Below are 18,309 nucleotides of genomic sequence, written 5' to 3' on the forward strand. Positions count from 1 at the left end.
CACCATCTGGGGATGGAGCCCTTTCATCCCTTCAAAAAAAGAACCGACCTGATTTCCAATAAGGGAAATGACTTTACACCAGAGGAGAGGCCTGAATTTGGCAAGTAAAGGGGAAAATCTCACGAGACATGGTTCAACCTTAAGAAGTTTCAGGATGACCACCTGAGAGGCTGGGCTACAGCTCGCACAAGAAGGGAAGATACACAGGCAGTAAAGAAAAGTTTTATTTCTCTGGAGGGCTGGGCGATTACTTCCCCCTGAACAGGGGACTAGGTCTAGCAAGCAAAGGGGCAAACCTCGTGAAATTGCTGAGGCTTCTGTGAGGAGATATGTACTTACTGAGCCAAGGGAAGCTGGATTCATGCTCCTCTGAGTGCAAAACTCATCCTTATAGAGGATAGGATTAGGTCTTGGGAGTGAAGAAGGACACCATCTGAAGATGGAGTCCGTTCTTCCCTTCAAATAAAGGACAGGACTCATTTCCAATAAGGGACATGACTTTCCCATATAGGAGCAACAAGAATCCGTGTAAAAAGTGGCAACTCTCATGAGACTTGGCTCCACCTAAAGAGGATTCTTGTGATCACCTGAGAGAGGCTGGGGTACTCCTCGCCTGAGTAGGTAAGGAATACAGACAGTAAAGAAAAGCTTTCGTTCAAAGAGTGCCAAAGGGAGTTATCTCCCATGGTCTGGAGACTTAGTCTCATGAGAAAACTGGGGCCTCTCTCAAGATTTGGCTCTACGTGATTAGGATTATTGGGGATCACCTGTCACAGACTGGGCTACTGCTCGCCTTAGAGGGCCAGCCACACAGAATGTAAAGAAATGCTATTATTCTCAAAAGGGCAGAAGGGATTCCTCTCCCCTGATCAGGGGACACATTCTCAGAAGAAAACGGGGCAAATCTCAGGAGGTTTAGCTCCACCTGAAGAGGATTCGGGGTCATAAACTAAGAGGCTGGGCTACTGCTCTGCTGAGACTTTCCACCGCCACTGCCACCATTGAACCCTATGTACTGCTCTCCACAAAAGAGGCACGTCAGTGTCACCCAGGGCTCTGTGACTTTTCTTCTGTCTGCCAGATTCTGTCAACCTGCTGGGCCTTGAGAGAATGCAGTACACCACCCCTGCCTTATTTCTTAAAATGTAGAAAGCTCTTGGTTTCCTCTACATAAAACCTCTTTTTTAATGCCTTGATTGATTTAGAAAATGCCACAAAATGTGGAGACAATGATGATGGCTTCTGACACCACCTCCATGTTCTCCCCCGCCCTCCTGCAGCTAAAAGCTGCCACGTGGCACTCTCTGCACAACTACATTGGCTGAAGCTCTGATCCTGGATGATAAAAAGGTAAAGACCCCAGGAGAAAGACTTTTCCCTTCCACCTTCCCCATTCTTCCTTCAGAGCTGGAATGTGGACAGCAGATTCAAAAGAGGCTGCCATGTGACCTTGCAAAGCCAAGCAGAGACTGACAGCCTCACCCCAGATGGCAGTGCTGCCAGATGACAGCAGTCAGCATTTTCAGCCCTTGACACATGACACATGAGACAGTTCAACCCTCTACTGGTTCAGCTCCTGCAGTAAACTTTTCAGTTATTAGTAACACAAATGCTAACTGTTAACCACCAACATGAAATGACTGTTTATCTTATGATGTTTCTCTTCCTGTCATTTTCTCTATTCAGTTGTAATTTTGACATACAAGCAGACAACAGGATCATACATGAAATTTTTTTTCTCATTTTTTTATTATCTGTCTCCCCATAGAGGGATAAGACTCATGAAGAGAAAGATAGGGCATATCTCATTTATGATTTTACTTCCTGTATCCAGAACAATGCCTGACAAATCTCAGTGTTCAATAAATGTTAGTTAAATTAATGAATTAATTAGTAAATAAATGAAAATTTTAATGTGAGCCCTTTCCTGGCTATGAATTTATTTTCTGAAATCTTTTTTTTTTCCTCTGATGACACTTCTCTCCTATACACATGAAATTATATATTTAACCAGTCACTTGCTGGTGGACTTTTTATGCTACTATAAAAGTACTCATATGTGCATTTTGGGTCTTGTGCAATTATTTTTATGATAAAATGATTAGAAAGGTATGCATAATTTAAATATTTTAATACATATTTCCAAAATGGTCTTTGAAAGCAGTTTTTTAGAACCAATACTTCCAAGAGAAAATCATGACTGTTTTTTTTCTCTGCATCTCCACCAACATTAGGCATTATTAATTTCTAAAATTTTCATTTTGGTAAGTGGACAATTATGTCTCAAAGTTGTTTTAATGTGTGTTTCCTGATCACTGGAGTCACAGGGTGTTCTTTTGCCAGTCTGTGGCTATTTGGCAGGGTTTTTCAGGTCCTAAACTTCTAAAGGAGGGGGGACCTGCATCTGCCATGGTCTATTGGACATATGTGACCACAGATGGTTAAAGTGGGGTTGGCCAGTGTTCAGGGCCCTCCAGGAATTATAGGGGAGGAAGCCAAGAGCTAGACACCTGAAGTCCCTGAGATTCCAGGACTAGAACCATTGAGCTGGGACTCCTCTTTACTGGAAGCTGGACCACGTCCCTGGCCCCTTGCTAAGGGCCATGGTGGGACAGATACTTCTTCTGGTGTGAGGTTCAGGCCATGATGGCAGGAATTTGGGTAGCCCCAGATGGGGCTAAGACTGCTGCTGGGGGCTGGTATGGGCTAGGGGAAGTTGATGTCAGGCCCTGAGCTACCTAGAAGGCTGTTAAGAACTTCTGAGAAGCCCAAGCAGGGTTAGAAGATGATGAAGGAGAAAGGGAGGGCCATTCCAGGAAACAGAGGAAAAGGCACTGAGCCTCTTCAAGAATGAGGTGTGCTCATGTGCAGATCAGCCCTTTCTTCAGGACCACACAGCCAGCCACAGCCTGGAGCAGAGACCCCTGTGCACATCCTCATGGCCACACTCTACTTCAGCAGGTTACATGTCCAGAAACACAACCCTCCCCTCCATTTCCCCACTCCCCTAACACCCCCCAAAACCCCACCAGATGACATCACCTCCCAGCCCAGCCGACTCCCTAAAGAAGGCCATGGTGGAAGTTGTTAAAACATCTCCTGCTCCCACCCTACAACCCTAAGCCAAGCCCTGCAACACAGCACAGTTGTTCCCATTTTACAGATGAGGAGATTGTGCACCATGTCAAGACCATCTTCTAGTGCCTCCAGGCTGCACAAAGGGCAGAGAAAGAGCTACAGGAGTCCCACAGGGTTGGGAGCCTCCTGAAGGAGGATGCCAGGAGCTGTACTGGCAGAGACAACAGCCACCCATGCCCAGCATGCCAGGCCAGAGGAGATCCTGCCAGGGACACAGACCCAGACTTCTCAGGCTGGACCTACTGCTCTGAGTAGGGACAGCATGGAGCAATGCTGACCTATGCTGGCAGCCTGGGATCAGGCCCTGTTATGATGGCCATGAGAACCCCAGGAGACAGGACCTGGCTGGGAGATACAGGCACCTTGACCTGGGTGGGGACTGCTGTGGGAAGCTGGGCAGTAGTTAGATCAGAAGCTGGGTAGGTCCTGATCTCAGTGAAAATGACAATACTGGCCATAATTTTCTATGAACTAGGCATGGCTCTAATGCTTTCCATACATTATTAACTCATTTACTCTTAATTCTTAATAGGGGAAACATGCTAATTATTCTCATTTGACAGAGGAGGAAACTGAGGTAACAGAAGGTTATGTAAGTTGCCCACCTAGGAAGTGACCAAGTAGGATTTGAACTCAGGCAGTCTGACTCTACCACAGTTTGAGCTATCTGCTTGTCAAAAACAGGAATAGGAGAGTCTGCTTTTATGTGTCCCGACATGGTGTCACTTTCTGTGATTTCTAGAGCCTACCTCACCCCCCGGCCACTGCTGCAGAAGAGCAGACATCCTATAGCCCTGATTATAAACCATTCTCTGCCTGGGTCACTTGGAAGGACCAAAACCCTGGATTTCATATGGGCCTGGGACTACTTTGAGCCTTCCATTGAAGTTAACAAGGCGAGGATCTTGGCAGAGCCCAGACTTTAAGGGAATGACCTAGATCTTCCTTGTCCAAGGCCACCCAAGATCCAGAGAAGGAGAACCAGGTGGGCCTTTGTGTAGAACACCTGTATGTGCAGTGTGCATCCTCTCAGCTGCAGACAGGTCTGCTCCTCCTCTATTCTTGCCCTGGTTACTACAAAAGTTTCAAGCTCAGTCTACTCCAAACCATAGGTCAAATGAGAACATCCAGCTTAAAGTCTTTACTGCAACTCAACAACACAAAAAATAAGTGAATTAAAAATGGATGAAGAATATGATCCAGCAATCTCACTCCTGGGCATATATCCAGAGAAAACTCTAACACAAAAAGACACATGCACACCAATGTTCACAGTAGCACTATTTACAATAACGAACACATGAAAGCAACTCAAATTCCCATCAAAAGATGAATGGATAAAGGTGTGGTACGTATATACAATGGATACTACTCAGCCATAAAATAAGAATGAAATGTTGAAATTTGCAGCAACATGGATGGATCTAGAGGTAATCATACTAAGTGTAGTAAGTCAAGCAGAGAAAGATAGATATATGATTTCACTTATATGTGGGATCTTTAAAATTAAAACAAGAAAGAAAGAGACTCAGACATGGAAAACCAATGTAGAGTTACAAAGGGGAAGGGGAAGAGGGATAATTTAGGAGTTTGGAATTCATAGATACAAACAACTATATATAAAATAAACAACAAGTTTCTACTGTAGAGCACAGGAAACTGCATTCAGTATCCTGAAATAACAAAAAATAATGAAAAATAATATATATTTATATGTATGTATAATCGAATCACCATGCTGTACACCAGGACACAACATTGTAAATTAACTAACCTTCAATTAAAACAAATGGGTGAAGGATTTTAAAAGATATTTCTCCAAAAAAGATACAAAAATAGCCAAAAAACATATAAATAAAAGCTCAGCATCTTTAGTTATAAGGGAAATGCAAATTAAAGCCATCATGTGAGATAACACCTCACACCTATTAGGATCTAAAAAAAAATTTTTAACACAAGTGTTGGCAAATATGTGTAAAAATTGGAACTTTTGTGTACTGTTGGTAGGAATATACAACGGTGCAGATGCTATGGAAAACAACATATCAATTCCTCAAAAAACTAAAAATAGTATTACCAAAAAAATAAATTGTGTCACTACCTATGGTGGTGAATGTTAACTAGACTTATTACTGTGATCATCTCACAATGTATACAGATACTGAATCATGATGATGTACACCTGAAACCAATATAATGCTATTTGTGAATTCTATCACAATAAAAAAAACTAGTAATATACAGACTAAAAATTACATATGCTCTAGCAATTCCACCTCTGGGTATATACCCAATATAACTGAAAGCAGGATCTCAAAGAAATATTAGTACACCCATATTCAGAACATTCACAATAACCAAAAGGCAGAAGCTACCCAAATGTCCAAGAAAAAGATGAATAGACAAACAAAATGTGGTATATATGTACAATCTGACCTCATAATGGAAGGAAATTCTGACCTGCTACAACATGGATGAATCTTAAGGACGTTAAGTCTTTGAGGATAAATAGGTCAAAAAAGATAAACACTCTATGATTTCCATGCATATGTGGTCCCTAGAGTAGTCAGATTCATAGGGATGGAAACTAGAATGGAGGCTGTAAAGAGCTAGGGTTGGGAGGGAAGGGAAAATGGGGTGTGGTGGTTTAATGCGTACAGAGATTCAGTTAAGGGAGTTTATAAAAGTTCTGGGTCAATGTATAATACTATGTCGTAAGTTTTATTCAAAATTTATTCAAAAATTAATTTTGTTTAACCTTTTTACATTTAATTATATAAAATGCTGTTTAATGTACATAAATATGAAACAACTAACAGAATCTAAATAGTATTTCAGTAGCTAGTATGTTTAGGTAACACAGATGTTTTGAATTAAAAATCATGCTGATGGCCTCCTGGAATACCAGTTAGAATACAGATAAAAGGACTGCACTTACCTTGCTTTATCTCTTCATGGGAAAACACTATGTATTATTAGATTAAGTAATTGTAAAACTAAGGTTGAAAGTGACAGCAACATTATTCACTGAACCAGTGTGTATTTTATTACTAATTAATCAAGCTATGAAAATTATACATGCCAGATAAATATCAATTTTACCAGTTTCGTACCTTTCAGGGCATAGGTGGCCTTCCAAAAATTTTCCATGAGTAGTTAGTTCCCTCGGTATTCATATGCAACACAGCAAGTTCTTAGTCTAGTCCATCGTTATATATTCCCTGGGAATCCCCTCAGAGATTGACAAAAATGATAAATCAGCTGTTGATTCAAGATCTGTTCTTTTTCTTTTATGTAATTTCATAAGAAATTTCAAAGACAAAATTCTGCCATATAACTTGTAATAGAAAATATCCAAATGTGCTCACAAACTGGTGCAGAGGGTGTGTAACTAAATAAGTGGAAGAATTGATAAACAATACAAAAATCATGCTGAGTAACACATCATTTACCACAAATAAGTCAAATAGAAACTTGCTTTTACAGCTCTGGTTGAACATCTGTGTGACTATACTTAAGGGCCGTTGAGTCGTTCACTTAAAAAATGGTTAAAATGACAAATTTTATGTTATGTGTATTTTATCACAATTAAAAATTTAATTAAAATTAATTAAATTAAATCAATCCTATACTGGCTCCTCTGACTGCCAAACAAAGGTCAGACTACTCAAGCTGCAATGAACACCTTCCAGACTGGCACCCAGTAACACCTCCGCCCCTGGGAACTACACTAACACTCAGGGCTGCAGCAGTAGTGGAGGTCTTGCAAGAGCCTGTCCCAGGCTACACACGATTGGTCTAGAGATGGCCACTCATCCAAACTAAGCCAATCAGCACCCTTCCCAAAGGCTTCCCCTCTCCCATCCAAACAATTCAGTACCACTAAAGAGCCATGCTCTTTCCCACCTTTCAGCCCTGGCTCATGCTCTTCTCCTACAAATGGCTTCTCTCCTGAGTTGTCCAGTGAAAATTTACTCAACCTCTAAGATAAATTCAAGCCCCACCAACCAGAAAGTCTTTGTGACCCACACCCCGGACAGCTCATAGAACCCACCATCCTGTACTGCCTTTGGCTGTAATGCTCCCCTCTGCACATGTCTGTTAACAAGTCTACCGGAACTCAACTTGCTGGAAGAGTCTCACAAACAGAGGCTCATCTTTGTGTTCATAATCCCCAGGTTAGTATCTGGCACCTAGTGGACACTCCGAGTTTACAGAATAAACACATAAATTCCAAGTAAATATCACCAAACCTCTTTCACAGAACCAACATCTGAGGCTCAAAGATGTGGAAATCCCAGTTTAAATTTCTACAAATTCTATGCATCTCTGTGCTTCATCCAATCCCCCAGGCCTCTGCAACTGCAAAAACCCATCACTAAGCACTTGGAACTTCTGGTCAATCACATAGTCAATGAAAAGCCCACATATTGATATAGTAGAGCAACAATAGAAAACTAAGACAGAGGAAATTCTTTAAAGAAGACGGAGAAGATAACAGACTCCTTAGACTGACAGTTGACTTCAGTGTGATGCATGCGTGCGTACACACACACACACACACACAGGGCAGGAAATAGTGGTATGAAACTTTGATGTACTAAAGAACATTTCTGACCCAGAATTCCAGACTGGGGGAAAATATCTTTTGAGAAAGACGGTGAAATATTGATTTTCAGGCAATCAAAACTCAAAGAATTTATTGAGAAGCAGGTTTGCACTAAAGGAAATGCTAAAGGAGGTATTTCATGCAAAAGGAAAGTGATCCCAGGAGGAAGGACTGAGACACAAGAAGGAATGGAAAGGAAAGGGCATTTAATAGGTTGGTAGATATAAATGAACACTGTCCACAACAGTGATGCCTGTGAAGTAAAGTAAAAGTAAAAGAATGAAAATACAAGGCAGCATATGTGTTGTCCAGGAACATAGTAAAAATATCGGTTAATTGTAGAATTGGTAAATTAAGAATGCAGATTGTAATTTAGGTGAAAACAACCGACAGACACAAAGAGGGGCAGTAAGGAAAATTCAGGGAGGAAAATGTAGAGATAGATATAAACAAACCCAAGGGAGTAGGAAAGGAAAGGAAAGAAAAAGAAAGATTAAAGAGGATGATGAATAGAAAGAACAAAATAAGATGTTACTTTTAACATGAACACATTAATAACTATATCAAATGTAAGATAATTAAATGCTTTAAATGGCAAATAGTTGTAAATCGGACTTTTAAAAAATTCAACTGTTTCTTTACAAAGGTAACATCTAAAACATAAAGATACAGAAAGACTGTAAGTAAAAGGAATAAAAGTAATATGCTGTGTGAACACTAACCCAAAAAGAGCTAGTGTGGCTATGTTAATATCAGACAAAATATATTTTAAAGTAAAAAACTATTACTAGAGATTAAGAGGGTTATTACAAGATAATACAAAGTTCAACTTACCAAGGAGATGTAACAATTTAAGGTTGATATGTACTAAAGAAAGTAATCTCAAAATATATAAAACTCAAAACTACAGATATGCAAAAACCAAAATATCAATGGAAGGATTTAACACAAGTCTCTCAGGAATAGATAGAAAAAGCAGTCAAAAGCAGTTAAATTCAGTGAAGAAATAGATAATTTGATCAATATAGCTATTAACACATTTGACCTAATGACACACCTACAACTTGCACCCAATGAGTACAGAATACACATTCTTTCCAGGCCTATTTGAAACATTTACAAAAAGACCATGCTTAATTGAAAGAGTAGTAAACATGATTTACAACAATGCAAATCAATAATGGCAAGACATGATGAAAAGATAATGAGAAAATCCCTATATATTTGAAAATGGAGAAATACATTCTTAAACAACCCAGTGGACAAAAAGGAAATACCAAATGGAACTTAGTAACTCTTTAGAACATAATAATAACAAAAATTCCATAAATAAAATTGGTGCAACCACTATGAATAACACTATGGAGCTTCTTTTAAAAACTAAAAATAGCATTACCATATGATTGAGGAATCCCACTCCTGGGCACATATCTAGAGAAAACTCTCACTCAAAAAGACACATATAGCAGCATTATTTACAACAGCCAAGACATGGAAGCAACCTAAATGTCCATTGACAGATGAATGTATAAAGAAGATGTGGTAAGTAGGTGTAGAATACTGTATGAATTAATGCCATTTGAAGCTACACGGATGGGCCTAGAGATGACTATCCTACGTGAAGTAAGCCAGAGAAAAAGTAATATCACGTGATATCACTTACATGTGGAATCTAAAAAAGTGACACAAGTGAATGTATTTATAAAACAGAAATAGACCCACAGACATAGAAAACAAAATTAAAGTCACCAAAGAGGAAAGCGGAGTGAGGAGGGATGAATCTGGTATTTGGGATTAACAGATACACACTACTATATATAAAATAGATAAATAATAGGAACCTACTGTATGGCACGAGGAACTACATTCAATAACTTGTAATAACCTATAATGAAAAATAATCTAAAATATATGTTTATATATGTATAACGGTGTCACTTTGCTACATACCTGAACCATTATAAATCAACTATCTGTCAATAAAGAAAATTTCAATGTTACATGTCAAAGTTTGTGCTTCAAAGTAGACTAATAGTCTTGAAGTAAGAAATGCAGCAAACTAATGAGAAAGCATCCATTTTAGATATTAGAAAAACAAAAGTAAAATAACCCAAAAACATAGAATAAAGAAAATAGTATGAGTGGAAATTAATAACATATGAAATAATGTAATACATACAATGGAGAGATCAAAAGAAAAGAAAAAACAAGGTTCTTTGACATGACTAATAAAGTTGTAAATCCCTGGGTGGCAAGACTGATCAAAAAACTGAGAAAGAGAGAAAGAAAACAAAAAAAAACCCCAAGATTTTAAAAAAGAGAAATTAATTAAGAATCCTATAGATATGGAAAATAATGAGAAAATACTATGAACAGTATTTAAAAATTCAGATGACATGGATATATTTCTCTCAAAATTACAATTACCAAAATTTATATGAAAAGAAATGTAGAATCTAAATAGTCCTATAATCATTAAAGAAATACACATCTTCCAGGTCCAATGGCTTCACTGATGAAGTTTACCAAACATTTAAGGAAGAAATAATATCAACAGTACAGGAACTCCTGCAGAGCAGAAAAAGAGGAAGCAAACCCCAGCTTGTTCACAAAGCCAGCGTAGCCTTAATACTAAAACTTCACAAAGACAGAGAAATAAAAATTACAAGCCAATAGTCTTCAAGGAAGTAAACGCCAAAACTGTAAATGTAACAGCGGCCAACCAAATCCAATAATATGTAAAGAGAATAATACACTATGAGCAAATCAGTCTATTCTAGGCACAAAAGTAGTTTAACACTGGAAAATCAATCAGTGATATTCATCACATTGTAATGGGTTGAAAGAGAAAAAGAAATAGCATTTACACTGGTGTCAAAAACTATGAACAATGTATGGACTATACGGATTGAAAGTGTGCAGGAAGAAAATCTTACATTAGCCTTTATTGGCAAGTATCAAAGAACACCTAAGTAGATGGAAAGATATGTGATGAATAAACACTAGAAAAGTAAGTATGGCATAGATATCAATCCCAGTCAAAATCCAAACAGAGATTTTGGTAGAAGATGTCAAAAGATTTTAAAATTTGTAGGGAGTGTAGTGCCAAGATCGCCAAGACACTCTTAAAGAATGAGATGGGAAAACCTAGTCTACTAGATAGTAACACCTATTATAATGCAACAGACATTCAGACAGCATGCTATTGATCTAAGGATAGAAAGACAGAATGGAACAGAACAGAGAGATCAGAAAGGACACTTACATACACCAACATTTGTTATCTGACAGAAATGCCACAGCAGGGCAGTAGGGAAACAACATTCTTCTTAATAAATAGTACTTAAATATTCACACAGGAAAAAGACTACTTCTTCACACCACACACCAAAGTAAATTCCAGGCAGATTAAAGACCTAAATAGGAAAGAAGCTAGAAAGCTTTCAGAATTAAAAAAACAAAACAATACTAGAGAGTTTTTTATATGGATAATTTTTATTCCAGTCATCACTATTAAGAGTAGGAAGCTCAATTCAGTTTAAATTTTAATATTGGAATCTACATTTTTCTACACAATTATCTTGGCAAAGGAAGTAGTCAAATGACACTTCAAAAGAAAGAAAACTCTTGCTTATTGACACCTGAACACTGCTAAATGTTGGGATTTTTTGTTTGGTTGGTTTTTGCCCCTTTATTTTTAAAAATTGGTTTTTCCTGAAGGCTATTTAAAGTGACTATTCTAGCCTGTAGGAGAATCTCAGGACCAGAGCCCCAAAAGGCCTCTAGTTACAGGCTGCACTAAACTTCCTGGTGCAGTTTTTTATTTCCCTTTCAAGGACTTCAGACTTAAATAGTCTCAGCATTCCTTTAATCCTATAGAACTGTCTTTCCCAAGTTTTTCAAGTTACTATTATTGCAATTACTTTAGTGCCTTGTATGTGGCCTTCAGAAAAAGACAAGGTCAAAGTAATGAATACTGTGTGCAAATTAATCAAATTTTGTGAAAGGAGATTCTCAAACCTTAAAGGCACTTTTGTTTTTAATCCAGAGATTTTTGTGGGTTTAAATGTAAAAGTAAAATAAATGCAGCAGCTGCCTTAGTTCAGATCAGGAAGAAAAGCCTCCAAAGTAGAAGTTTGAAGAAGTTTGCATCACTGATTCAGCAGATAACCAAGCAGCAACATTATGTAAATAACACTTCAAGCTGTGACTAATATTTCTTAGGATGAAGACAAGTTAACATCAGTGATACTAGAAGGTACTGAACGTACACCAAATGGCAATAATGAAATGGCTTCCCAGGTTCCAGACAAAATACTTTATTTTATAACTCAGCTATCTGAAAAACATCAGCCCAGGCTTTATCAAAGGACAGCCATCACTTTAAGTTGCTGTCTAGTTTGAGCCATGGCTATTCATGACACAAAGCTCTCATTTCACCAGAACCACTCCTGGATTTCCTTTTGCAGACCTCTGCATACCAGCAGGCCCGCCTCTCTTCATTCACTGCTCACAAACTGGGGGTGGGGTGGGGGACGCCACAGATGTCTGGAAGATACAAAGGAGGAGGCAATGCTCCCTCCCAGAGGGAACAGGAAACAAAGGAAACCACTACACCCGACAGCCAAAGCTTTCAAACTTTGCGGATTCAGAAGCGGGCTGTGAGCACTTGACTTTGAAAGTCTCAGTTCCCAGTCTCCCCAGACAAAACACGGACCGAAGTTGCAACACCGGAATCTCATTTGGGCAATTTCACAGCGAAGGGGTAGGAATCACCGTGCTGAAAAATGCTCTAAATTCAAGTTTAGCCGCCACTAAACTATCTGAATAATCCCTATGAATAGCATTCTCAAAGTAGTCAGAGCCCAAGGGTCACTTGATAAGGAACACTAAGCCAGTCGCCCTCGCCCTTATTTTTACTAGGATCTAACACCCACAGTCAGAAATCCAAAAGAACTCTCACAGGACTTTGCACGCCGCTTTCACTCACGTGCAAGGTGCAAAAAAATACAGGGGCAAGATACGGATTTTATATGTGCAAACCTCCCTGGCACATCGCACTGTCTGTACTAATAGTTTGGATCCCTTAAGATTTAAAGTTGCTTGGATTTAGACAAGCGCCAGTGCCTAAATCATAGGCATGACATTAAAAAAGACAGTAACAATTCTCCTAAAAATTCATCCTTAAGAAGGAAGGAGGGGAGCTGGAGGAAAAGTCCACTGGCCCCATCCCCAAGGCGGACAGGACCTAGGGTGGCGTCCCGTCCCAAGCCCAGCGCCCGTTTCCCAACGGCCCGCAGAGGCTGGGAAGGCAGAGTCCCGCATTCCCACCCGGCCCACACCCTGGCCTGGGCGCATCCCGAGGCACAGGGTCCCTCCTCCCTCAGACTCGGCCGCGCCTGAGCCCCGGATGGAAACCACAGGGCCCGGAACCCCAACATCCTGCCAGCCAGCCAGCTTCCCAATGAACCCTCACAATGCTCCCTCCCCAAAAGTGGAGCCCCAGGGCCCCCAAGGAGCGGAGCCGCCGGAACCCGGGCCTGGCCACCGCCCTCCGTTCCCCGGGCACGGCCAGCCCCCGCTGCCTCCTCGGAGCCCCCAGCCCGCATCCCGAGGTCCCCACCCCAGGCCTCCGGGCTGCACCAGGCAGGCTACCCGCCGCCAGGGCCAGGCGCCCGCGATGAAGTTTGGGTCCGAAGAGGGAGCGGGAGGAGCTCCGAAAGGGTAAGGAAAGGAGCGCCCCACTACGTCGGGGGATCGAGCTCCTCCCGCCGCGGTAGTCCGACCGCCCTCGGCCTGCAGCGGTGGCTCAGCGGGGGCCGCCGCTGCCCCTCGGACCCTCCTCCGTCTCTGCTTCCTCTCCCTCTCCACTCCCCGAGCTGGGCTAACGCGGCTGCCACAGACCCAGAGGCTTAAAAAACTAGAAAGTTTTTAAGAGAATATTTTCATGACCTTGAGGGAGAGAAAACCTTCTTCAACAAGACTCAAAAAGCACTAGTCACTAAGGGGGAAAAGACATGAAGAGAGAGAAAGCCACGATGGGAGATGTCATTCCAAACCATGGAACTGAGATTAGATTAACACAGATTATACAAATTCTGTAAATCAATAAGGATAAAGTGGACAAGCGCAGGAGATGAAAAATGACTACAAATTGCTTGCTGGTCCTCTCACTGGAGGGTGGACTCTAATTTCCCTTCCCTTAAATCTCGGTTGGCCTCACAGACTTGCTTGATGAATAGACAAGGCTGGAACATGCATGATTAGATCAGAAGAAGCCTTGCAGCTCCCCTGCCCCACACACAAAGATCACTGGCAGTGCTCCCTGCGGGGGCACAGGCTGCTATGTAAGAAGTCCGACCATCCTGAGACCACCATGCTGTAGGCAGCCATGCTCCAGCTAGTTCAGATCCCAACCCTGAAGCATCCCAGCTGAGGCCAAGTCCTGCTCCAACTGAAGACTCATGAGCAAATGACAACTTTGTTGCTGTTTAAGCCACTAAGTTTAGGGTGGACTTTATGCAACGATAATGAATTGCAATAACAACCCATAAAAAAAAAGTGAACAGGAGATTTGAACAGTGGGTTCCAGGGGCATAGGGAGAGATTGGTAAAAGAGTACAAGCCTTCAGTTATAAGGTGAATAAGGTCCCAGAATCTAATGAATATCATGATGACTACAGTTGATTACACAGTAGAAGCAGATCTCAATTTATTTTAATTTCCTGTACTGTTCTTTGAAGATACTGTGTTGTTTTACAAATTAAACGTTTGTGACAACCATGTCAAACAAGTCTGCGAACACCATTTTTTCCAACAGTATTTGCTCCCTTCACGTTTCTGTTTCACATTTGTGTGATTCTCACAATATTTCAAACTCTTACAACATTATTGCAATTGTCATGGTGATCTGTGATCAGTGAACTTTGATGTTACTATGGTAATTGTTTTGGCATTTTAAGCAATAAAGTATTTTTTAATTAGGGTAAGTATATTGATTCTTTAAGACATAATGTTATTCTAGTTTGAGCAGGTGGGGAGACGGCGCTGTTGCATGGACCGGGGAATGGGTGGGAAAAGAGTTCCAGAAGGCAGCTTAGGGCCGACGGAACTTTGGACACTTATGAGATTAGATCAAATCTGATACACTTTCCTCATGAAATCACTGGGAGAAACTGATTACCAGGGAATTTCCACTGAGACTGAGGGTCTTCTTACTCCAGCGGATAAAAAACCTGTTGTTCCTGGGGAAGGTGACTGTTTATACTGGGGTTGGAACTTGGGGAGAGGCATGTGAGGACAGGAACACAGAGGCAGCACCAAATGAGACTGTCAGATCTCTCTGGTGACAGCAACACTTCAACTGCCCATCTGTCCCTGGACCACAGTGTGTCCAGCCAGAGATGACCCTGCCAGGCTGTGTGTCCATGAAGGTGACAGTCTCCCTGCCCCCAGCACTGTGGTTCTGAGTGTGGACAGTGGAACCAGACTGTGTGAGTCTGTGATCCCAGCCCCAGACCCTGCTGCCTGAATGGCCTGGGGTCACGGTGCTCTGACCTGCTGGCCAAGGCTTGAACGCCTTTCACCAGGTTTGCATTGGAAATTAGAAACCCTCAGACCTCAGGAAGCTCTTGCTCAACCCTCCCATGTGAGGGCAGTTTTCTGCTGGCCACACAGAGAGTGAGCTATGGCTTACACGTGTGCACAAGCACACACACACACACACAGACACACATGCACAGTGACATTAAATAAGGACTATGGGGTGGGATCAGGAGAGGAACAGATGTGCAGGTGGTAATAAGACAAAAAATCATGGGGTCAGAGGCATCACCTACAAGTGACACCACTCCCACACTTCTCAGGTCTTATCCCACGTGTGCCTGAGGACATCCTTATAAGTATGAGCTAGAATCAGCCCCATTGTGCAGGTGGGGAGACTGTCCTGGAGAAACACCAGGATAAATACAAGATGGACAACAGGTAAGAATGAGGAGTTGAGTCTGGAAGCCAGGTCATCTCCTCACAGCTGCACACAGAGCCTCCCTGGGAGCCGTGGAGAGGGCACGGCTGCTGTAACTGTGGAAGAGGTGGGTCTGTGTGGAGAAGGGGGTGAGCAGGCAGCAGCCCAGAGGTCTGTGTGTGGATGTGTTGTCTGAGGAGAGGGTTCAAGGAAGCGGACCCCAGGAAGTGATGTCACTTCCTTGACAACAGACCCCAACAGAAATGAAACCTGGTTACCAGGCACCCACATTCTAGTGACGGCCCCTGAGCCAACTCACTTCACTGGAGACAGAAACATGTTCTCTTTCTGTTTCACAAACTCCCAGGGCTTCTCCTCCAGGAAACCCTAGAGTGAGAGGCTTCTGAGAGGCCGTAGGCATTGTTTGAACCCTCAACCCCAACACTTCTGGTCTATTATGAGGAGGACACCTAAGGTAACACAGGGCGGCCTGGAGCAGGCTGGTCCTAGCCCAGCCTCCTCTGGGATCCCTCCCTGGGCAGGCCCACATCCCCTCATCTCCATGTGGGGAAAGGAGGACTTGAGGGGAGATGTCCCCTCTGGGAAGAATGGGTCATTGAACATGTGGTAACCTGGTGGTCCTGTCTTGGCCACATCTGAGGACAAGCCTGGCAGAGGGGAAAGAGGAATCCTAAGGGGCCTCTAATCTGTGCCAATGGGAATCCAAGGCCCTCAGGTTGTCAGCTTTTTGTCCCTGATGGAGGTCTGTGCGGAGAGTGGTGTGTGCGTGTCGAGTCTGGAGATGTCTTATGGGTCTAAGAACCAGTCAGGACAGCCAGACAGGGCTCTGAGGTTTCTGCCTGGCTGCTGGGCACTGTGTTTGCAGGACTCCACACAGGAGATGGGACAGGACCTGGTCCATGAAGGCCCCCACTCCATCTCCTTGCAGGAAGGGCAGGTGCCCCACAACACCAACAGAGCCCAGAACAGGCTCAGGGTGAGTGCCAGCGAGGAGACTCCACACCCAGGAAGCCCAGGGTCCCAGAGCTGCCCTGCTCCTCCCCTGGGCTCCCTCTAACAGACCTGCTGGCAAAGGAATCTGATTCCCCATCTCTCCCACCCGCCCTCACAGCCCAGGCCCTGCCTTGTCCAGATGCAAAGTCAATGCCCACATATAAGTCAGAATCTCAAAAAGAGACTTGGACAGAATTTCAGTTCATGTTAAGTCAAGGGTGTTTCTGCATTTTTCTACAGACTGTCCTGTTTCTCCTCCATCCCCACATGTCCAGTTGGCCTGACGATCCTGATTCCTCCCACCCCGGGATCAGCCTCTGTCTTCTCATCTCTAGAATGGGATATGTGACAGCAGTCTCAGGGGTGAGGTAGTTCATGCAGGGAGGTGCTGTCACCGCTGTGCTAACACAATGATCTGAGACACTAATGTATCTAATCATCACCCTCCACCCTTGTACTGGTGATGCCAAGAACCCTGAATCTGCTCAGGGCTCCCCTCTTCTACCTCTGGCACAAGACCTTGAGGCTTGAGCATTTGGTCTGAGCTCCAGCCCAACCCCCTTGGGGTCCTCGGTGCTGCCTCTGACTCATATTTCTCCTCTTTCCACCCAAGAGGGGAGATGGACCATCAGTGAGCAGGGATGAGACCTACAGGGTGTAGAGCCTCCAGAAACACAGGCTGGAGAAGCTGGTGATGAACCTGGTGCCTGCTATCCTGGGTGGCAACCCCTCCTACCTGCACACATTCCTGGGCAACTATAGAGCTTTCACCACTCCCAGCAGGTGCTGGACCTTCTGTTCCAAAGGTGAGCACTCTGTCCTCATGGGACGTTGGTGACTTAGCAACTTACTAGCAGTCACATGTGGGATTGTCACTCTACCTCTCTGAGCCTCAGTTTGCCCATCTGCACACTGGGGTCAAGGGAGGATCAGGCCCTAGGAGGGTAGGAACAGAGGGGGCCCTTCATGGAAAGTGCTTTCTGGGGACCTGGCACCTGGAAAGGTCAGCTGGAGGGGCTGTGGTTGCGCTAACTGGTCACTGTCCTCCTGCCCATGATGAAGCCTCTACTTCCTGTGTCACTGGGACTTTGGCCTTGGGTGGAACTGTCTTCCCATTTGAAAGGGGACTTATGATTCCATTAGCAGTCCCTGTCCTAAGAGAGTGAGAGCAGGGACTCCTGGGAGGGAGAAGTGGGGTCCCAGGCCCACTCAGATCTGTGTGCTGGGGCTTGCTGGGCTCATTCATTCCTAAAATAGGAAGGTCCTCTAGGGACAGGTGCTTTCCTAGTAACAACCATCATTTAATGCATCCAGCAGACAACAGCCCTGCCCTCCAGGGCTCCCACTTTCCCAGGAGTCACAGTCACACAAGATGTCACATCCAGGTAGTGTTCTTAGTACAATCCATGTGACTCCATCCTGGTCTCCTCTGCAGGCCTTCCATGCAGGCCCATTTCAATTCAGTGACCTGGGTGTATGCTACCTAACATCATCCAGTGCTGGGAGGCAGGGGTGGCCCCAGACCTGGTATCTGCCCCAGGAGCAGCTCCCTGCTGGGGAAAGTACCTCACAGGCCTTTACTGTC

The 18,309-nt window shown here is 43.1% G+C and overlaps 1 pseudogene; it reads right to left on the reverse strand.

Annotated features, from left to right (window-relative positions):
* LOC116277915 (cyclic AMP-dependent transcription factor ATF-5 pseudogene) overlaps positions 1-18,309 on the reverse strand; it is a 95,111-nt pseudogene that overhangs the window by 59,974 nt on the left and 16,828 nt on the right.

This window comes from Vicugna pacos, chromosome 11, assembly GCF_048564905.1.
Source record: "Vicugna pacos chromosome 11, VicPac4, whole genome shotgun sequence".
Taxonomy (NCBI): domain Eukaryota; kingdom Metazoa; phylum Chordata; class Mammalia; order Artiodactyla; family Camelidae; genus Vicugna; species Vicugna pacos.